The following is a 22,718-nucleotide window of genomic DNA, read 5'->3' on the forward strand; positions in this document are numbered from 1 at the left end:
GTCAGTCGTGTCTGACTCTGTGACCCCATGAATCGCAGCACGCCAGGCCTCCCTGTCCATCACCATCTCGCAGAGTTCACTTAGACTCACGACCATCAAATCAGTGATGCCATCCAGCCATCTCATCCTCTGTCGTCCCCTTCTCCTCCTGCCCCCAATCCCTCCCAGCATCAGAGTCTTTTCCAATGAGTCAACTCTTCGCATGAGGTGGCCAAAGTACTGGAGTTTCAGCTTTAGCATCATTCCTTCCAAAGAAATCCCAGGGCTGATCTCCTTCAGAATGGACTGGTTGGATCTCCGTGCAGTCCAAGGGATTCTCAAGAGTCTTCTCCAACACCACAGTTCAAAAGCATCAATTCTTTGGCGCTCAGTCTTCTTCACAGTCCAACTCTCACATCCATACATGACCACTGGAAAAACCATAGCCTTGACTAGACGGACTTTAGTTGACAAAGCAATGCCTCTGATTTGAATATGCTATCTAGGTTGGTCATAACTTTACTTCCAAGGAGCAAGCGTCTTTTAATTTCATGGCTGCAGTCACCATCTGCAGTGATTTTGGAGCCCAAAAAGATAAAGTCTGACACTGTTTCCACTGTTTCCCCATCTATTTCCCATGAAGTGATGGGACTGGATGCCATGATCTTCGTTTTCTGAATGTTGAGCTTTAAGCCAACTTTTTCACTCTCCACTTTCACTTTCTTCAAGAGGCTTTTGAGTTCCTCTTCACTTTCTGCCATAAGGGTGGTGTCATCTGCATATCTGAGATTATTGATATTTCTCTTGGCAATCTTGATTTCAGCTTGTGTTTCTTCCAGTCCAGCGTTTCTCATGATGTACTCTGCATAGAAGTTAAATAAGCAGGGTGACAATATACAGCCTTGATGTACTCCTTTTCCTATTTGGATCCAGTCTGTTGTTCCATGTCCAGTTCTAACTGTTGCTTCCTGACCTGCATACAGATTTCTCAAGAGGCAGATCAGGTGGTCTGGTATTCCCATCTCTTTCAGAATTTTCCACAGTTTATTGTGATCCACACAGTCAGAGGCTTTTGCATAGTCAATAAAGCAGAAATAGATGTTTTTCTGGAACTCTCTTGCTTTTTCCTTGATCCAGAGGATGTTGGCAATTTGATCTCTGGTCCCTCTGCCTTTTCGAAAATCAGCTCGAACATCTGGAAGTTCATGGTTCACGTATTGCTGAAGCCTGGCTTGGAGAATATTGAGCATTACTTTACTAGCATGTGAGATGAGCTCAGGCGAATCCCAGTGCACAGATTGGTACCCTTGTTGCAGGAGCAGAGACCCCTTCCAGGGCCCAAACCTGGGCCCTTGTCTAACACTCAGAAATGAATTGTTGGAGGAGACACATGTGCTGACAAAGCAAGAGATTTTCTTGGGAAAGAGCACCCGGGTGGAGAGCCATAGGGTAATGGAACGCAGGAGAACAGCTCTGTCACATGGCTTGTGGTCATGGGTGTTATGGTGATGGGATTAGTTTCCGGGTTGTCTTTAGCCAAACATTCTGACTCAGAGTCCTTCCTGGTGGTGCACACCTACTTCAGGCCAGATGGATGCCAGAGAGAAGGATTCTGGGATGTGGTCGGACAAGTGGAGTCTCCTTGGGATCTCTCCCAAACTTCTTCTTCTAATAAGTGGAGGCTTAGTAGTTCCGTCTTCCTTGCCAGAAGGTCCTGTCATAAAACAACTCCTGCAAATGGTTACTATAGTGCCTGGCCAGGGTGGGTGGTTACAATCAGTGCGCTTGCCCTAACACCCTGGTCACTGGAACCATCTCTATTTAGCTGGAGAGGAAAGACTCAGCAAGCAGCTGAGAAAAGCTGACCAATCCTGGTTAGAACAAGGTGAGCAGTCTTTGCCAGAAGACCAAGGTACGCCTGACCAGGCTTTGTCTGAAGGACATTGTAGCACTGAACGGCTTCTGCCAGAAGGGCACTGCAGCACGAGAATATACTCTATGAAACATTCCAAAGCAAAAGAAAACATCAAACCAAAAGGCACACGAAGAATATGAGCAAGCTCCATGTGCGGCGAAGAAACAAGAATTTGAGAGGCAAAAACAAGAGACAGGAGAACCTGCAAAGCGCTACCAACACAAGAAATGGAAGTGTTCAAAATGCTGAGTCAGAAGACTCAAAACGGACAAATTTGAATTTACAAAGGGAGTATTTTCTGAAAAAATACTGGAAAAGATTAAAGGGTAAAGATTTGGGGTAAAAATATGAACTTCGTATTGAGTATTTTTGTATGGGGACTGTCCCTCCTAACATGTAACTAAATTTGTCAACATAAACTGGGTTGGAAAGTTATAGGGGGAAACACACAAACAAAACAGGTGTAGGAGTCATGCCGTTTTCAAATCCTTTCAATTCTCGTTCATAGTTCAGCTGATCGTCTTCCTTGAGACGCGACAAGGACGTCAAGCATCCTTCAGCAAATCGTTGCCAAGTCGTGCCAAATGCCGTTTAAACCCGATTTGCCCGCATTGCTTCATCACGTTCTTTCTTAAAGCAGTACGACATCTTGGGTGCAACGGAAACGAGAAACCAGTTTCTCGTAGCACCAGCAGTCTTTCCTGTCCAAAAGTGCAAACTAGGTTTCAGTGCCCGCAGACAAATCAGGTCAATGAATTCCTTTAACACGTCTTGGTAGGGTGATTCATTTGGCAGAAAGAGCATCATCTTACCCTCGAGATAAATCCACACAAGGTGCCTTAGGAAGCGCAGGAGGAGGTCTCGTATAAAGGAAATCGTTCTGGCTCTCCCGCCAAACATAATGAATATCGCCTTGCTTTCGGTCAGGCGGTGGCTGGGACTTAATTGACAGGGGTGCCTGAGCGTCTCCGCAGAGAGGCCAGGGTCACTACAGACAGAAGCTGAAAGTCGTTCACTGCTCTCCTAGTGAGGAGAGGGCCCGCGCAGGGTGCAGGGACCCAGGGAAAGCCGCAGGTTTTAAAGCGCTGTGGAAGTTTGAGGGGGCGTGTCGAAGCCTGAGCTGAGATCTGGTGGTTTGGGGAAAAAAGTTCTGCAGGAAGCGGGCAGAGGTGTGGGGCCAAGCCAGCTGCTGCATATCCCTTTTTGAATAAGCCGAGCGTGTTTGGAGCTCTGGAGGTGGTCTCTGAGAAGCCGGGGACCGGGACCGTGGGCACATGGGCTACGTGTGTGTGAGAATCAAATCTGGACGCACTCGTGTCTCGAGAGGGCTGAGAAAGCTTGCTAGGGGTAGTGTCATTGCACCCGAATCCTTGGGCACGTTGTGGCCATCAGAAGCCGTGCAGGGACTCCAGATGGCGGGAGACACCGTTCCCGAAGCTCCTTGAGTGCAGGCGTCTCTGAGGGCGCTGACGGGACTGTCTGTTGACTCTGATGTGGAAGGGAGATGTGTACATGAGCACCGTGTTGCTTCAGAACCCCAGGAAAGGACCAGAAGGTGTGAGACGTCTGTGTCCTTCGCACATGAAACCTGCTTCCACTGCATCTCCTTGAAGGCGGATGTCATCCTGAAACCTCACACTGCTGTCGGAAGAAGTGTGGTGGGTGCGGCTGCTCCGCTCTCAAACAAGCAGACCGGCCAGGTTGGCGGAAAGAAGGAAAGTTTGCTTTATTTCAGGCGCCAGCAGGCCGGGGGGGGGAGGATGCTGGACACCTGTCCAAAGGCCGACTGACCGCTCCCCCACCCAAAGCCTTCCTGGCAACCAGTGGGGCAAGAGCTTTTCCAGACAGAAGTGCGAGGGGGCTGCTCTATGCTGAAACAGCACAGTCAGCTGCTATATTTTCGAAGGAAAATACAGGAAAAGAACATTACTTAAGACTTGTTGCCTGACTAAACAAGGTTAAAACTATCTACTTGCTACTGACTACTTTTGCACAGGGGTTGTCCCTCCTAACGTGTGACTACATTTGTCAGCATAAACTGGATTGGGAAGCTATGGGGGAAACACACAAACATAACAGGTGTAGGAGTCATGCCGTTTTCAAATCCTTTCAATTCTCGTTCATAGTTCAGCTGATCGTCGTCCTTGAGACGCGACAAGGACGTCAAGCATCCTTCAGCAAATCGTTGCCAAGTCGTGCCAAATGCCGTTTAAACCCGATTTGCCCGCATTGCTTCATCACGTTCTTTCTTAAAGCAGTACGACATCTTGGGTGCAACGGAAACGAGAAACCAGTTTCTCGTAGCACCAGCAGTCTTTCCTGTCCAAAAGTGCAAACTAGGTTTCAGTGCCCGCAGACAAATCAGGTCAATGAATTCCTTTAACACGTCTTGGTAGGGTGATTCATTTGGCAGAAAGAGCATCATCTTACCCTCGAGATAAATCCACACAAGGTGCCTTAGGAAGCGCAGGAGGAGGTCTCGTATAAAGGAAATCGTTCTGGCTCTCCCGCCAAACATAATGAATATCGCCTTGCTTTCGGTCAGGCGGTGGCTGGGACTTAATTGACAGGGGTGCCTGAGCGTCTCCGCAGAGAGGCCAGGGTCACTACAGACAGAAGCTGAAAGTCGTTCACTGCTCTCCTAGTGAGGAGAGGGCCCGCGCAGGGTGCAGGGACCCAGGGAAAGCCGCAGGTTTTAAAGCGCTGTGGAAGTTTGAGGGGGCGTGTCGAAGCCTGAGCTGAGATCTGGTGGTTTGGGGAAAAAAGTTCTGCAGGAAGCGGGCAGAGGTGTGGGGCCAAGCCAGCTGCTGCATATCCCTTTTTGAATAAGCCGAGCGTGTTTGGAGCTCTGGAGGTGGTCTCTGAGAAGCCGGGGACCGGGACCGTGGGCACATGGGCTACGTGTGTGTGAGAATCAAATCTGGACGCACTCGTGTCTCGAGAGGGCTGAGAAAGCTTGCTAGGGGTAGTGTCATTGCACCCGAATCCTTGGGCACGTTGTGGCCATCAGAAGCCGTGCAGGGACTCCAGATGGCGGGAGACACCGTTCCCGAAGCTCCTTGAGTGCAGGCGTCTCTGAGGGCGCTGACGGGACTGTCTGTTGACTCTGATGTGGAAGGGAGATGTGTACATGAGCACCGTGTTGCTTCAGAACCCCAGGAAAGGACCAGAAGGTGTGAGACGTCTGTGTCCTTCGCACATGAAACCTGCTTCCACTGCATCTCCTTGAAGGCGGATGTCATCCTGAAACCTCACACTGCTGTCGGAAGAAGTGTGGTGGGTGCGGCTGCTCCGCTCTCAAACAAGCAGACCGGCCAGGTTGGCGGAAAGAAGGAAAGTTTGCTTTATTTCAGGCGCCAGCAGGCCGGGGGGGGAGGATGCTGGACACCTGTCCAAAGGCCGACTGACCGCTCCCCCACCCAAAGCCTTCCTGGCAACCAGTGGGGCAAGAGCTTTTCCAGACAGAAGTGCGAGGGGGCTGCTCTATGCTGAAACAGCACAGTCAGCTGCTATATTTTCGAAGGAAAATACAGGAAAAGAACATTACTTAAGACTTGTTGCCTGACTAAACAAGGTTAAAACTATCTACTTGCTACTGACTACTTTTGCACAGGGGTTGTCCCTCCTAACGTGTGACTACATTTGTCAGCATAAACTGGATTGGGAAGCTATGGGGGAAACACACAAACATAACAGGTGTAGGAGTCATGCCGTTTTCAAATCCTTTCAATTCTCGTTCATAGTTCAGCTGATCGTCGTCCTTGAGACGCGACAAGGACGTCAAGCATCCTTCAGCAAATCATTGCCAAGTCGTGCCAAATGCCGTTTAAACCCGATTTGCCCGCATTGCTTCATCACGTTCTTTCTTAAAGCAGTACGACATCTTGGGTGCAACGGAAACGAGAAACCAGTTTCTCGTAGCACCAGCAGTCTTTCCTGTCCAAAAGTGCAAACTAGGTTTCAGTGCCCGCAGACAAATCAGGTCAATGAATTCCTTTAACACGTCTTGGTAGGGTGATTCATTTGGCAGAAAGAGCATCATCTTACCCTCGAGATAAATCCACACAAGGTGCCTTAGGAAGCGCAGGAGGAGGTCTCGTATAAAGGAAATCGTTCTGGCTCTCCCGCCAAACATAATGAATATCGCCTTGCTTTCGGTCAGGCGGTGGCTGGGACTTAATTGACAGGGGTGCCTGAGCGTCTCCGCAGAGAGGCCAGGGTCACTACAGACAGAAGCTGAAAGTCGTTCACTGCTCTCCTAGTGAGGAGAGGGCCCGCGCAGGGTGCAGGGACCCAGGGAAAGCCGCAGGTTTTAAAGCGCTGTGGAAGTTTGAGGGGGCGTGTCGAAGCCTGAGCTGAGATCTGGTGGTTTGGGGAAAAAAGTTCTGCAGGAAGCGGGCAGAGGTGTGGGGCCAAGCCAGCTGCTGCATATCCCTTTTTGAATAAGCCGAGCGTGTTTGGAGCTCTGGAGGTGGTCTCTGAGAAGCCGGGGACGGGGACCGTGGGCACATGGGCTACGTGTGTGTGAGAATCAAATCTGGACGCACTCGTGTCTCGAGAGGGCTGAGAAAGCTTGCTAGGGGTAGTGTCATTGCACCCGAATCCTTGGGCACGTTGTGGCCATCAGAAGCCGTGCAGGGACTCCAGATGGCGGGAGACACCGTTCCCGAAGCTCCTTGAGTGCAGGCGTCTCTGAGGGCGCTGACGGGACTGTCTGTTGACTCTGATGTGGAAGGGAGATGTGTACATGAGCACCGTGTTGCTTCAGAACCCCAGGAAAGGACCAGAAGGTGTGAGACGTCTGTGTCCTTCGCACATGAAACCTGCTTCCACTGCATCTCCTTGAAGGCGGATGTCATCCTGAAACCTCACACTGCTGTCGGAAGAAGTGTGGTGGGTGCGGCTGCTCCGCTCTCAAACAAGCAGACCGGCCAGGTTGGCGGAAAGAAGGAAAGTTTGCTTTATTTCAGGCACCAGCGGGCCGGGCCGGGTGGGGGGAGGATGCTGGACAGCTGTCCAAAGGCGGACTGACCGCTCCCCCACCCACACCCTTCCTGGCAACCAGTGGGGCAAGAGCTTTTCCAGACAGAAGTGCGAGGGGGCTGCTATATGCTGAAACAGCACAGTCAGCTGCTATATTTTCTAAAGAAAATACAGGAAAAGAACATTACTTAAGACTTTTTTTCTCCCTAGCCAAGGTTAAAACTATCTACTTTGTATTGAGTTCTTTGTACATTGACTGTCCCTCCCAACATGTAACAGTTTTTCAACATAAATTCCATTTCCAAGGAAAACAGTGGCCGCTTACAGCCTGTGTTCAGTCTGACCATCATGTAATTAACATCTCAACTTGTTGCTTCTCTATCTATAACGTGGCTCTCTGGATATTGCTCAGAATATTATCTATAGCCCTTCAGAAACAGGTAAATATCCTTGACTATGCTTAATCACTACGTTAATTTTAATCTCCTTTGACTCTTCCTTTGCTTTCCCATCTCTCACTTCTTTGATTGCAGGCATTCTTTGACTAAAGTTTTCCTCAGGTAGAAGAAAGGCAGGCACATGGCGGGGCATGGGGCACAAGGACCATAGGATTCTGCTCCTGTTTCAATACCTGTGCTCCTGGAGAAAGGGGGATGCCGCTAAAACATTGTCTGCCCAGTTGAGATGCTGAGCCCTTGTGGTACCTGTGTGAAGCCTGAAATGGGGGAATTGTGTCCCTTTGGGAGTGCAGGCTATCTTAGATGAGAGACTGTTGACACAGGCACTGAACAAAACTAAATATGTGCCAGTTGTTGATTGAACAGAATTAGTGGTTTTGACAATATTGGATGTTGGGTCTGGGGGCTCTAATCAATGAAGCCACACTATTATTAGTAGTCATCCAATATGGAATGACCTAAAATTTTTCCCAAATCTTAGGCCAGGCAAGATTCATGTATCAAATGGAGAAATGGGGATAATCATCCCTTTAGTAATTAGGGTTTTACAATTTTCATCTTTGAAGACTATGTTTTTATTTACTTTGAAGCACATTAAGTGTTTTGACTAGGGGGTGGGGGAGTGGTCCCTTGGATGCTGTTTTATGAAACCAATTCATAATCACAAGAAAACTGGTTTAATTTTAATATATGTTAAAGTGTCTCTGCCCATAAGGGATATTTTAAAACAATGGCTAGTATGACTGGAAATTTAGGCCAGGCATCAGTTAAAGTGAAACATTATATTCTTCTATTTTATATGTAGATGGGCTTCCCTGGTGGCTCAGATGGTAAATAACCTGCCTGCAATTCAGTAGATGGGATTCCATCCCTGGGTTGGGAAGATCCCTGGAGAAGGGAATGGCCACCCACTCCAGTGGTCTTCCCTGGAGAATTCCATGGGCAAAGGAGCCTGGAGGGCTACAGTCCGTGAAGTTGCAGAGAGTCGGACACAACTGAGCAATTAACACTTTAATTTTTCATATGTAGTTACCTGCATTGCCAGCAGATTTTTAACCACTTAGTCCACTAGGGAATCCCCAGATGTCTTTTTATCCAAAGTATTTCTGCAAACACTTGGACACTCAAAACTCCTCATATATACTATTCATTAAGACAGGATCACACCTGGATATGATGTGGCTCTGACTTCTGGGCTTTTATTTGTAAAAGCATGAGGCAAAGCAAACCTCAGGGGCTCTTACTGGTCAAGAATGAGTGACTGGATGTGGCGGGGGCCAAGCTTGCAATCAACGCTGATGACAGCTATTCTCTCCAGGTTCGAGTGCCCTGAAGTTACAACCCCTACAACTTTCAGAGTGCATTTAGTGCAGTGAGAGTCGCTTCAGTTGTGTCCAACTCTTTGCAACCCCATGGACTGTAGCCCCCCAGGGTCCTCTGTCCATGGAATTCTCCAGGCAAGAATACTGGAGTGGGTTGCCATTCCCTTCTCCCTGACCCAGGGATTGCATTTCAGGCAGATTCTCTATCATCGGAGCCAGTGAATTTAAAGTATGTCTAAATGACTCAGCCTTGGGGAAGATGAATAGTCTCTGAAGAGCAGGGCTGCACGCACTGACATTGGGCTCATTTAAATCTGGGCACATAGAACCTAGAATCCAGGAGGTTCCAGGTGACCTCTGTGCTCATGAGGCTCCCTGCTATTCAGAGCTGTGGCTGATTCCCTCTGGGTAGATTCTGGGGAGAAAGGGCTTGTCTCTGATGAGGCTGGTGTCCTTTCCCATGTCGTCAGCGTCCCCTTTCTCACCTACAGCTTCCTAGTCTCTGTCTCCAATCCCTGCCCACATTATGCCCACCTGGGGTCCATGTTGAAGCCTCGCCTAGTCTCGGTCTAATCTTTCCCATCCTGCCTATCATATTGTCCAGGCCGTCGACAGCCCTCCTCTGCTTGCTGAGCTCCTGATGAACCACCTGGGAAAAGGCAGGGCAGAAGTGGGAGCTGTCTGTGGTGCTGGAGTGGATCAGCTCAGAAATCTTCCTAGGAAAGGAGGGCCCAGGAAGGATTTACAAGGCAGATCACACTTGTGCTCTGTAGTGTTTTCGGTTTCTTCAACAGGACCACCATGCCTGACAGTGTGAAAACTTCTCCAGCAGGTGTGTTTACTCCATCTGCAGCCCAGATTCTCACCCGAGTGGTCTAACCACAAATGAACATTCCTCACGTCATTTCCTGTTATTGCGATATGTTTTTGCGGTTTTGTTTTATTTTTCTGGTGCACTAGGTCTTTGTTGCTGTGTGGGGGCTTTCTCTGTGCTGCGAGTGGAGGCTCCTCTCTATTTGGGGGACACACGCTTCTTGTTGTGGTGGCTTCTCTTGTTGTGGAGCGTGGGCTCTAGGCAGGCAGGCTTCAGTAGTTGTGGAGCACAGGCTTAAATGCCCCAAGGCCCGTGAAATCTTCCTGGACCAGGGATGGAACCCATGTCCCCTGCATTGGCAGGTGGACTCTTAACCAATGGAACACCAGGGAAGCCCTACATGCATCTTTCTTGTTACAAGTAACTCTTCTTCATTTCAATGGCTAGACTGAATCCTAGTGCTGTTGTGTAACCAAGTTGTGTCTGAATCTTTTGTGACCCCATGGATTGTAATGCACCAGGCTCCATGAGATTTTCTAGGCAAGAACCTGGAGTGGGTTGCCCTTATCTCCACCAGGAGATCTTTCCAAGCCAGGGATCGAGCCCATGTCTCTTGAATTGGCAGGTGGGTTCTTTACCACTGAGCCACCTGACAAGCCCAGGGGGACCCTGAGGTGTACCAAAAAGGGACTCAGAGCCAGGAAAAGCAAGACGATTGGCTAAAGGAAATCCAGAAAAAATGCCCCTTAAAAGTGACCCTAACTACCATGAGGCCCGACTCCCCTACTCTCTTTGAGCCCTCTGGTGTGTCTATCTTTTCCTCCTAATAAAGACTCTGATTGCTTCACCAATTTCCATCTCTAGGTGGGGATTCACCTCTACATAGATAATGAGTCAGGGTTTGTCACTGGCCATTCACCCTGGTGGTCTAGTGGTTAGGATCCAGTGCTCTCCCTCCCACAGCCCGACCTCAGTCTCTGGCCAGGGCTGAAACCCTGCTTCGAGTCACTGCAAGCCAAGATCAGTCTCCTGCCTGGTTGTGTGCTGACCTCCTTCCCCTGCTGGGTTGAGGCTCAGGCCAGGCACAGGGCAGGGGGAAGGGCCAGATCTGGAGGAGCGAGGGCCAAGGGATCTGAGCCCCCCTGGGGTCAAGGGCTTGGGGAGGTTTTCAGAGGGCACATTCTGGAGGGGAGCCCTGAGGGGCTCAGTGTGGGGAGCAGGGGTAGTGCTGTGGCACAGACCCAGGAGCTCAGAGGCCAGTTCCTAATGTGAGCAGAGGGGCCCTGGTGGTCTTGAGAGGAGCTGGGGGTGCATAGGACCCAGACGCCAGTCTTCAAGGGACTGAATAGGGTCAGAGCAGAGGGGAGGAGCAGCTCTTGTGAAGTCTTAATAAAATGCATTATTGTGTTAGAGGACTTATCAGTGTGGGATGTTTATGACCAAGATTTCAGTCTGCTTATGATTTACACATCCCAACTCTGCCTGCCTAACCAACAAGACTGATTTGAACCTGGAGAGACATCACTGACATGATGGTAACAGTGTTCAGGAGACAAAGATTACCAGCTTGCCTTCCTGTATTGGTTCCTCCACTGCAGGAACCAGGACAAAATATAGAAATGGAATTTTTGCTGTTACCAGCAATGCACAAATGTTACCTTCCTACCTGTGTGCCTGTTCGGTGGTTCTTTGTGACCCTTTGGACTGTGGTGCCACAGGCTCCAATGTCCAAGGGGTTTCCCAGGCAAAAATGCTGTAGTGGCGTGCCATTTCCTACTCCAGGGGATCTTACGCGTCCAGAGACCAGACTCAAGTCCCCAGCATGTCCTGCATTGCAGACATATTCTTTACCACTCAGCCACCCTGACAACATATAGACTTCACCCTAAGGAAATATGGCATCTGAACTCCCATGTGGCCTCCTGCCTGTTTCTGTGCTGACTTCCTTCTCCTGCAGGGCTTAGAGGCCAAGCAGGGGCAGACCAGGGAAGGGCCAGACTGTAACCAAGCAGGACCCACTGAGGCTTTCCCAGAAGAAATCCCCAGTCAAGTCCTCCACCAGCCTTTTGTCTGTAGAAAATCTTTCACCAAGAAATTCATTTAGGGGCTTCCCTGGTGGTCTGGTGGCTAAGACTCCACCAGTCAAATTCATGGGCTGAAGGTAGGATCCAGGTCGGGGAACAAAGATCCCTCATGCCTTCTGCCGAGGATGGGGAAAAACAAAGAATAAATTTCATTAGAGCCCTGAAGGGGAAAATGTCAAACAAGACAAAATAATAATGCTGGAGCCTTCGAACAAAGTCAAGGACTTTTCTTCCTCAAGGTCTCTTGATAATATCTGTGCCATATGTGTCAGCTATTTTGCAGTTACCAAAAGCCCCGCCAGGCTGAACAAGTGAACTGCTTCCCACAGCAGGTAGACCCCAGACTGGCTGGAACAAGAAGGCTGATGCTGCGGCCTCCCCACTGCCTCAACACCAGCCATGGCTCCATAAACACTAAAGACTCCACATACCCACTCCAGGTTGGCACTCCTGGTCTTGGGGGCACAACGCCAATATGGGCCAATTTTCTAGCAAAGCAGTAAAGCTCTTTCTTTCTACCTTACCCATACTTCTTTCTTACAAACTTCACTCTGCCTTGGTGTGCAGAGGCTGAATTTGGGTAACAAATTTGGAGCCCCGTGTGGGGTTGGCTTAGGACTGACACCCTGGGTGTCCCCTGGCTCCATCACACTCTCTAGATTTTTCCTCCACGCAGCCTCTTTCCAGAAGGTTGGAACACTGGGAAGATTCCTTCAGAGGCCTGAATTCTGAGGACCCGTGTCTAGAAGGCTGAGCCCCAGTCATACTCGGTCCACCAAGCAGGCAGTAGGGACACCAAGGCGGTAGAGGAGGGAAGAGGAAGGGCCGCCCTAGAGGGTGGGGAGGCCACCTTCGCCTCAAGGGTGTTCCTGTCTTCCTCCAGCCCACACCAGCTTGAATTTTGCTGCTCCACGGAATTATTTTGAGGAAGGAGAAAGACAACGTCTGGGACATCTAGACATCTCGACCAGCATCTGGGTGAGTCCCCCGACATGTATCCGAGGCTCCTTCAACATGTCCATCTGAGGAACATTTGTTTCCATCTGGGAAACATTGAGTGCCTGTCTGATTAGTTTTCATGTTGGAAATCCCACCTGTGAGGTCTAAGGACTCAGGTCATGGGCTTGGCAGGAACTGGAAACACCCACTCTGAGTTTTATGCTTTCTAGTGTCCTTCCCCTCATTAAGGTTTCCATCAGCTAATGAGGTCTGGTTTGTATTTGGCTCATGGGCGTCTGATCAAAAATGGGAAATGCTCCTTTGATTTCCTCTGATAACCTCGTAGGACACATTTTGGATGACTGGTTAACCTACACGTTTAAACCTATCAATAAGGACAAAATAGTTTAACACTATGTAGTCACAATATTCTTTAGACTTTGGAGAAAATGGTTGAGATGAAACTCTTTTGAAATTTCAGAACTGGTTCTTTTTACATGTGCAGTTGGAGAGAGTGTCTTGATAACACACTTGAGTTTTCTAGAACACTCACCCTGAGAGAACAAAGATATTCTTAGGAGAAGTTGATGTTAAGCCTCACCATGTCCCTAAGTATTAATACAAACACAGCCCACATTGCCTGCGTTTCAGCCTTGGCTTATTTAGAAGAACTGAAACCGAGCCAGGAGACGGGTGGAAGGAGGAAAGAAAAAGAAGCCTTTGACCTCAAGTGTGAACATTTGACGGTTCTCTCTGTTTTTCATCAACTGACAAGTTTAATTGCAGTGCCTGATTCATGAAATGTAAAATGATGAAACAGATCTCTGCTCGTGTGTGTGTCTCCGTGTGTGTCTTTGTCTTTAGAAAATATTCCTGAGGTTAACTTCTAAATGAGCTCTATTCCATTGACTCAAAGTACAATAAGCGCTTACAAATGGAGTATTTCTGAGTCACAAAATATGGGAAATGTTCAGTATTAATTCTCTGTCTGGTACTGACATCAGTTTAGCTTGTTAACTGTGTCTGATTACTGGAGACACGAGACACCAACATTCTTTCACTGTACTTAGTTCTACTGCTAGTCACTAGGTCATACCTGGGGCAAAAGTTGTCAGCAAGAAAGTTCACTCACACTGATAATCTCATAAATAACTGAACTAAATGGTATAGAAGCTTTTAGGTAAGCTCTTTAAAAGAATTATTCTTTGTTTTTTGGACGCGCAGGAATTTAAACCATTAGTTTTGTTAAATTCAATGATGAGAATTCATTGAAAATGTAAATCAATTTTAGATAAAACAGTGAAACACTGAGTTCTGAACAAGTCTATGTTTACTTATCTTTTCCTTTTATGAAAAAACACTAAATATTTTTGAATTTATTAAGTACATATCTCGTATGACAAAAGAAAAATTGTGCCCTAAGATATGCATGTCTTATACGTTTTAAAATATACTGTTGATAAAAAAATTAAATTGCCTATTTCTTGATTTTCAGTTTTAAGGGATTTTGCTAATGTGATATGATTTAACATCTACTAAAAATAAATGGGAATTTCAGCCTCAGAATCAGTCCCACCAATGAAAACCCAGGACTGGTCTCCTTTAGGATGGACTGGTTGGATCTTCTTGCAGTCCAAGGGACTCTCAAGAGTCTTCTCCAACACCACAGTTCAAAAGCATCAATTCTTCAGTGCTCAGCTTTCTTCACAGTCCAACTCTCGCATCCGTACATGACCACTGGAAAAACCATAGCCTTGACTAGATGGATCTTTGTTGGTAACACAATGTCTCTGCTTTTTAATAGGCTGTCTAGGTTGGTCATAACTTTCCTTCCAAGGAGGAAGTGTCTTTTAATTTCATGGCTGCAGTCACCACCTGCAGTCATTTTGGAGCCCCCCAAAAATAAATTCTGACACTGTTTCCACTGTTTCCCCATCTATTTCCCATGAAGTCATGGGACCTGATGCCATGATCTTAGTTTTCTGAATGTTGAGTTTTAACCCAACTTTTTCACTCTCTTCTTTCACTTTCATCAAGAGGCTTTTTAGTTCTTCTTCACTTTCTGCCATAAGGGTGGTGTCATCTGCATATCTGAGATTATTGATATTTCTCCCAGCAATCTTGATTCCAGCTTCTGCTTCTTCCAGACCAGCATTTCTCATGATGTGACTTTAGCAAGAATTGTGTACATTTCAGGATTGATTAAGATTAAATATAAGTTAATGGAGTAAATGACTTTTATTATTACTAGTAAGCTGCAACAGTTTTGGAATTTGGTTTTCTCTCTCTGTTAACAGACAAAATTTCCTGGAATATGAGCTGCCTTGGAGAACAGATGATAAGTCTCTTTCTCTAGCTAACTCTGAGTGTTCCAGAGGAACTGTGAGGCATCTCTGAGGGAAATATTAGATTAACTAGAATCACTGGTATGTTAAACACCATGGGAAGCATTATCAAGTGAATGAGAAGCCTTCTCAGGTTATACTGGGATGGATATTACTAATAGAGATTTGCTAAAAAAGAAAAATTATGGAATTCTTACAAACCTGGTAGGTCCCAATGTCATAATTAGGACATACCAGGGCATACCAAGTTCTGCTACCAAGTCATAATTCTGGTTATTGTAACCAAGTTTCTTAACCCATTACATTGTGCTCAGTTGTGTCACCATGTCTTTCAGTCTTTAAGTCAGTCACACATAGTTATTGTACTCTGATGGTTTTGCAAAAGGTTTCATCTCCAAGAAGATTCATAGGAGAGACCATTTTGACAAGCACTGATGTCTGATCAATTTCACATTATACCAGGCAACTAACTGGATAAGGTATTTTAAAATCCCAATTACAAAACCCTGCTGGTATCATAAAAGTATTTAACAAAAGATGAAATACTGAGTCAACTTGTAAATATAGTTTTAAAGTTTATGGGTTTTGTTTTTTTTTTTTTTTTTTTGCTCTGAAATATTATTGATCTGTTGGCTTTCTAGATAAAGCCCAGCCCTTCCCCTCAAGCTACTAATGATTGACAGCAATTGAATAAATGCCCTCTGTGTGTAAAATGGAAATATGTTACTTTTCTCTCGCTTGGTTTCTCCAGAAGTTAGAGATGCTTAACTCTGAGCAGCCTTATGAGGTAAATAAAAATGACTGTCTCCTGACATTTGCAATAATCTTCGTATTTTGGGGCCCTTTAGAAGAGAGAATTCTGCAAGCAAAATCAAATGGCAGGATTTGGGCCTGGATTTCCTGAGGTTAGAATGGTGTTGGTTCCTTGTTTTCTGGAATTCAGTCTCAGACTCTTTTTTGTACATATGTTTTTATGATTTACATTCTTGGAGGCTGGGTCTTTGATATAACACACAGGCTCTTCATTGCTAGTGTGGGCTTTCTCTAGTTGCAACACTAATTGTGAACGAGACAATTCAAGCTCTAGCTTCACAGGAAGGACAACTGGGACACCACATATTTATCAGATGGAAACACTCAAAAACTCATCTTGCTTGTTGCCCTCTAAAATAGGAGGACTCTTTTGAAAAATATCACAAATCATTAATCATTATCCTCATTGTAATATGCTTTCATAGTTTTCAAATGTTTGCCCAGGGGCTATGACAAGGTAGGGTTGGTCCTCTCGGCTGCTGCCCCTGGCCTCGGGCGTGGGGGCATGGGGTCGCTCCTCCGGACCGCCGCCCCTGACCTCAGACGCGGGGTAGCTCCCCTGACCTCGGACTTGGGTAGCTCCTCTCAGCTGCCGCCCTGACCTCAGACGCGGGGTAGCTCCTCTCAGCTGACTCCCCTGACCTCGGACGTGGGGTAGCTCCTCTCGGCCGTTCCTGTGCCATCGCACCCTGGCACTCTCGGTGCTGCCCCTGACCTTGGAAGCGGGGTAGCTTCTCTCAGCATTCGCCCCTGACCTCGGACTTGGGTAGCTCCTCTCGGCTGCCACCCTGACCTTGGATGCGGGGTAGCTCCTCTCTGCCGTTCCTGTGCCATCACAGCCTGGCACTCTCGGCTGCTGCCCCTGACCTCGGATGGGGGGTAGCTCCTCTCGGCCGCGCTTTAGTGCGCCGGTTGCAGCCGCCCACCCCACGTCCAGGGAGCGGTGGCTGTGCGGGCACAGGAGGGCCTAGACGAGCTATCCCATGTTGAAGGTCAGGAAGGGAGGCAGTGAGGAGATACCCCTTGTCCAAGGTAAGGAGCAACGGTTGCGCTTTGCTGGAGCAGCCGTGAAAAGATACCCCACACCCAAGGTAAGAGAAACCCAAGTAAGATGGTAGGTGTTGCAAGAGGGCATCAGAAGGCAGACACACTGAAACCATACTCACAGAAAACTAGTCAATCTAATCACACTAGGACCACAGCTTTGTCTAACTCAATGAAAACTAAGCCATACCCATGGGGCAAGCCAAGATGGGCAGGTCATGGTCAAGAGACCTGACAGAATGTGGTCTCTTGGAGAAGGGAATGGCAAACTACTTCGGTATTCTTGCCTTGAGAACCACAGAAACAGTATGAAAAGGCAAAATGATAGGATACTGAAAGAGAAACTCCTCAGGTCAGTAGGTGCCCAATATGCTACTGGAGATGAGTGGAGAAATAACTCCAGAAAGAATGAAGGGATGGAACCAAAGCAAAAAGAATACCCAGCTGTGGATGTGACTGGTGATAGAAGCAAGGTCTGATGCTGTAAAGAGCAATATTGCATAGGAACCTGGAATGTCAGGTCCATGAATCAAGGCAAACTGGAAGTGGTCAAACAAGAGATGGCAAGAGTGAATGTCGACATTCTAGGAATCAGCGAACTGAAATGGACTGGAATGGGTGAATTTAACTCAGATGACCATTATATCTACTACCGTGGGCAGGAATCCCTCAGAAGGAATGGAGTGGCCATCATGGTCAACAAAAGAGTCCGAAATGCAGTACTTGGATGCAATCTCAAAAATGACAGAATGATCTCTGTTTGTTTCCAAGGCAAACCATTCAATATCACAGTAATCCAAGTCTATGCCCCAACCAGTAATGCTGAAGAAGCTGAAGTTGAACAGTTCTATGAAGACCTACAAGACCTTTTAGAACTAACACCCAAAAAAGATGTCCTTTTCATTACAGGGGACTGGAATGCAAAAGTAAGAAGTCAAGAAACACCTGAAGTAACAGGCAAATTTGGCCTTGGAATACAGAATGAAGCAGGGCAAAGACTAATAGAGTTTTGCCAAGAAAATGCACTGGCCATAGCAAACACCCTCTTCCAACAACACAAGAGAAGACTCTATACATGGACATAACCAGATAGTCAACACCGAAATCAGATTGATTATATTCTTTGCAGCCAAAGATGGAGAAGCTCTATACAGTCAACAAAAACAAGACCAGGAGCTGACTGTGGCTCAGATCATGAACTCCTTATTACCAAATTCAGACTTAAATTGAAGAAAGTAGGGAAAACCACTAGACCATTGAGCTATGACCTAAGTCAAATCCCTTATGATTATACAGTGGAAGTGAGAAATAGATTTAAGGGCCTAGATCTGATAGATAGAGTGCCTGATGAACTATGGAAGGAGGTTCGTGACATTGTACAGGAGACAGCGATCAAGACCATCCCTATGGGAAAAAAAAAATGCAAAAAGGCAAAATGGCTGTCTGGGGAGGCCTTACAAATAGCTGTTAAAAGAAGAGAAGCGAAAATCAAAGGAGAAAAGGAAAGATATAAGCATCTGAATGCAGAGTTCCAAAGAATAGCAAGAAGAGATAAGAAAGCCTTCTTCAGTGATCAATGCAAAGAAATAGAGGAAAACAACAGAATGGGAAAGAGTAGAGATCTCTTCGAGAAAATTAGAGATTCCAAGGGAACATTTCCTGCAAGGATGGTCTTGATAAAGCACAGAAATGGTATGGACCTAATAGAAGCAGAAGATATCAAGAAGAGGTTGCAAGAATACAGAGAAAAACCATACAAAAAAGATCTTCATGACCCAGATAATCAAGATGGTGTGATCACTGACCTAGAGCCAGACATCCTGGAATGTGAAGTCAAGTGGGCCTTACAAAGCATCACTACGAACAAAGCTAGTGGAGGTGATGGAATTCCACTTGAGCTATTCCAAATCCTGAAAGATGATGCTGTGAAAGTGCTGCACTCAATATGCCAACAAACTTGGAAAACACAGCAGTGGCCACAGGACTGGAAAAGGTCCATTTTCATTCCAATCCCAAAGAAAGGCAATGCCAAAGAATGCTCACACTATCGCACAATTGCACTCATCTCACACGCTAGTAAAGTAATGCTCAAAATTCTCCAAGCCAGGCTTCAGCAGTATGTGAACCGTGAACTTCCTGATGTTCAAGCTGGTTTTAGAAAAGGCAGAGAAACCAGAGATCAAATTGCTAACATCCTCTGGATCAAGGAAAAAGCAAGAGAGTTTCAGAAAAACATCTATTTCTGCTTTATTGACTATGCCAAAGCCTTTAACTGTGTGGCTCACAATAAACTGTGGGAAATTCTGAAAGAGATGGGAATACCAGACCACCTGACCTTCCTCTTCAGAAATCTGTATGCAGGTCAGGAAGCAACAGTTAGAACTAGACATGGAACAACAGACTGGTTCCAAATAGGAAAAGGAGTACGTCAAGGCTGTATATTGTCACCTGCTTATATAGCTTATATACAGAGTACATCATGAGAAACGCTGGAGTGGAAGAAACACAAGCTGGAATCAAGATTGCTGGGAGAAATATCAATAACCTGAGATATGCAGATGACATCACCCTTATGGCAGAAAGTAAAGAAAAACTAAAAAACCTCTTGATGAAAGTGAAAGTGGAAAAGTTGGCTTAAAGCTCAACATTTAGAAAATGAAGATCATGGCATCTGGTCCCACCACTTCATGGGAAATAGATGGGGAAACAGTGGAAACAGTGTCAGACTTTATTTTTGGGGGCTCCAAAATCATGGCAGGTGGTGAATGCAGCCATGAAATTAAAAGACGCTTACTCCTTTGAAGGAAAGTTATGTCAAACCTAGATAGCATTTTGAAAAGCAGAGACATTACTTTGCCAACAAAGGTCTGTCTAGTCAAGGCTATGGTTTTTCCAGTGGTCATGTATGGATATGAGAGTTGGACTGTGAAAAAGGCTGAGCGCCGAAGAATTGATGCTTTTGAACTGTGGTGTTGGAGAAGACTCTTGAGAGTCCCTTGGACTGCAAGGAGATCCAACCAGTCCATTCTGAAGGAGATCGGCCCTGGGATTTCTTTGGAAGGAATGATGCTAAAACTGAAACTCCAGTACTTTGGCCACCTCATGCGAAGAGTTGACTCATTGGAAAAGACTCTGATGCTGGGAGGGTTTGGGGGCAGGTAGAGAAGGGGACGACAGAGGATGAGATGGCTGGATGGCATCACTGACTCGATGGACGTGGGTCTGAGTGAACTCCGGGAGTTGGTGATAGACAGGGAGGCCTGGTGTGCTGCGATTCATGGGGTCGCAAAGAGTCGGACACGACTGAGCGACTGAACTGAACTGATGACAAGGTGATCAAAGAGAGAAATAATGTTTCCTTAACACAAACTGTTGATGCTAACAAAGCTTGATACTTGAGATTATTTCCAGCTCTTGTGTCCTTTCCTCAAATCAGATAGGTTGACTCCCCTTGGAATTGTAGCCAAGAAGGAACTTATGAGGCCTTCTTAGATCCCCACCCATGTACACCTGCCTTTGATCTAGGAAAAACAACTTTAGTCAAGAATGTATTTCATCATAGAAGTGAGAAAATGCAGAAAGAAAGGAAACAGTCAAAGAAGTCAAAATAATAATATTGTAGCTATTAAACAAACTCATGAACTGTTAGTCCTCACGGGCTATCGATAATATTCTAAGCCAGGACCTTTGACCCCTTTTACAGAATCTGAAACCTCTGCCAGATGGAAGAAGTGAATGATGCCACCCACAAGCAGGAAGACCTGAGACCGGCTGGAACCACAAGGGTGATTGTGCTGCTCCCCGAGACCTCATCACAGACCCAACAGAAGAGCGTCCTCGAGTTGATCAGGCTCTGCTCCTTGAACAATGTAAGACTCCTCAAACCCCTCCAGGACCAGAAATAAATGCCTTTCATTTATTTTAATATTTTCTTTATTTATCTATTTATTTAGCTGAGATGCGAGATAGTCCCTACCTCTGGTGGGATCTTGCTTTTAGCGCAGAGACTCACCAGCTGTGGGGTGAGGGCTCGCCTGCTTCTGGGCTGGGAGATCTTAGATTCCCCACCAGGGATTGAACCCATGTCCACTGCATTTCAAAGTGGACCCTAAACCACTGGACCCCCAGGGAAGTCCCAGGACACAGTCTTGAGGGCAATTTGCCTGCTTGGTCCCCCGTGTGTGGCTAAGCAGTAAAGCTAGTTTTTCCATTTCACTTAAATCTCTCTCTCAGATGAAATCTGGCCCCAGTACACAGAGGCCCAATTTTGGCAAGGAGATCTGGAGGGAAGCCAGGAGCAATTGGAAGAACAGGGTCCTGGGGGCAGGAGGGCTGAGGGACCTGAGTCCCAGCCGGGTGGAAGGCTGCGAGATGCCAAAAGGGACATTCCAGAGGGGAGCCCTGTGGAGGCGTCCGGTGGGCAGCAGGGGTGGCACCCTCGCAGACGGGCTCCTGATCTCAGTGGAGGGGCCAGAGGAACCCGGGCGGCCCCGAGAGGAGTCGGGGGCACAGGGCCCGGGCGCCAGTCTTCTAGGGACAGAATAGGGTCAGAACAGAGGGAAGGAGAAGCTCTGTGCCACGGAGGAGTCCCGGGAGTGTAAGGACCGCCCTGGAGGGGAAGCGTGTGGATGACGACGGTGTGGACTCCAAGAAGCTCCGTGCTTACCAAGGCGGGGCCCAGGAGGCTGGCAGTTCCAACGGTGCCGGATGCACCTGAGGCCCCTATTTGCCTCAAGGAGGGAAACTGGGAAAGCAGCCCCGTCCCTCCCCCACCAGAGTTACTCCTCACTATGACGTTCCCCTCCCATCCCTCAGGGCAGTGCCCCTCTCTTCACCCCCTGCCCCTTAAACTCATCCCCCATCCCTGGCTTTTCTAGATTCTTCTGGGATCTGCACACTCCTAGGCCTGCCCCATCCTCGATTCTCTGCCCCTCCCCGCTCTCCAGGTTCTGGATTTCAGACATGCTGTGACCTGGGCTGCAGTGCTTCCACGTGGACACACATCTTGAGCCACAGACAACAAGGAGATGACAAGGGACTAAAAACAGTTCTACATACATGAACAGCTGGGGCAAATGATGCACGAGATAAAAAAAGAAAAATGATCAAAACTCCAATCACCCCTTTGGAGCTGGAAAATTAAAGAGGGTGCTGGACGTGATGCCTGTACACAGCACCACCAAGGGGCTGGGCAGATCTGGCATTCATCCCTCCTGCCCAATGCTGGACCCAGCCTGCCCTCATCCCACTTAATGGACCACATTTCCCACACGCGCCCCGACACCCCCTCACCCCCCAGGAGCAAACAAGGCAACTTGTCACATGTTTGACTCCCTTCCTCATGCACCCAGAGCCCCAATAAAACCTTGTCTGAATTTCCTGTCTGGCCTCTTATCAATGTCTATTGACTTAGGATTCCAAGAACCCTGGTGGGTAACATACCCTTCGGGCTCTGCACACTCCTAGGTCAACACACTCCTCCCTTTCCTCCCTCCCCGCTCCCTGTGTTCTAGACGCTTCTGTCCTCATGCATCCCTTCCCTGGACCCTGGATCTGTTTTGCCTCCACTCTGGTCTCAGTTTGGTTCACCTACTCACACATCTCAGCATCTCTCAAACTTGGTTGAAGCACGACTTCGACTTCCAAGGTGGGCATTCGCCTTCCTACAGAGCTTCTCCAGATGCTGGAGACCCCATCCAGACCCACTCTGACAAAAATCCTGTCCTTCTCAGCCTGGTCCCAGCTGGAGCTTGGAAAGCCTGTGCTCTGTCCCACACTCTAGACCCCACCCGAAGACCTCTCACCATTGGCCTCCCTCACTTCCCCTGGGCTCGAGTCCAGGAAGCCTTTACTCACACACCCAGGCTCAACTCACTTCTTTTGTTTTAAATTCTAAAAGTAAGTTATTTCATTGACAGTTTTGAAAGCCACTTTCCATTTACAGCTCTTACAACATATTGCCTATATTCCCTTGTTGTACGCTCCATCCTTGAAGCTGTCTTAGGGCTTCTCAGGTGGCACT

General features: G+C 47.4%; 1 long non-coding RNA gene across 3 annotated transcripts; it reads left to right on the plus strand.

The window, feature by feature from the left end:
• Positions 1-1,526: 1,526 nt before the first annotated feature.
• LOC113888722 lies at positions 1,527-22,071 on the plus strand. 3 transcript variants are annotated; one of them, XR_003510041.1, is made up of 4 exons: positions 1,527-7,317; positions 12,439-12,533; positions 20,400-20,565; positions 21,574-22,071. It is a non-coding gene; the product is annotated as an uncharacterized LOC113888722 (long non-coding RNA). The 3 variants fall into 3 exon arrangements; XR_003510043.1 differs by having other exon boundaries at positions 1,528-7,317; positions 21,643-22,071; XR_003510042.1 differs by lacking the exon at positions 1,527-7,317 and adding an exon at positions 10,053-11,995.
• The last annotated feature ends 647 nt before the right edge of the window (positions 22,072-22,718 follow it).

Source organism: Bos indicus x Bos taurus, unplaced genomic scaffold, assembly GCF_003369695.1.
Source record: "Bos indicus x Bos taurus breed Angus x Brahman F1 hybrid unplaced genomic scaffold, Bos_hybrid_MaternalHap_v2.0 tig00001264_arrow_arrow_obj, whole genome shotgun sequence".
NCBI classification, from domain to species: domain Eukaryota; kingdom Metazoa; phylum Chordata; class Mammalia; order Artiodactyla; family Bovidae; genus Bos; species Bos indicus x Bos taurus.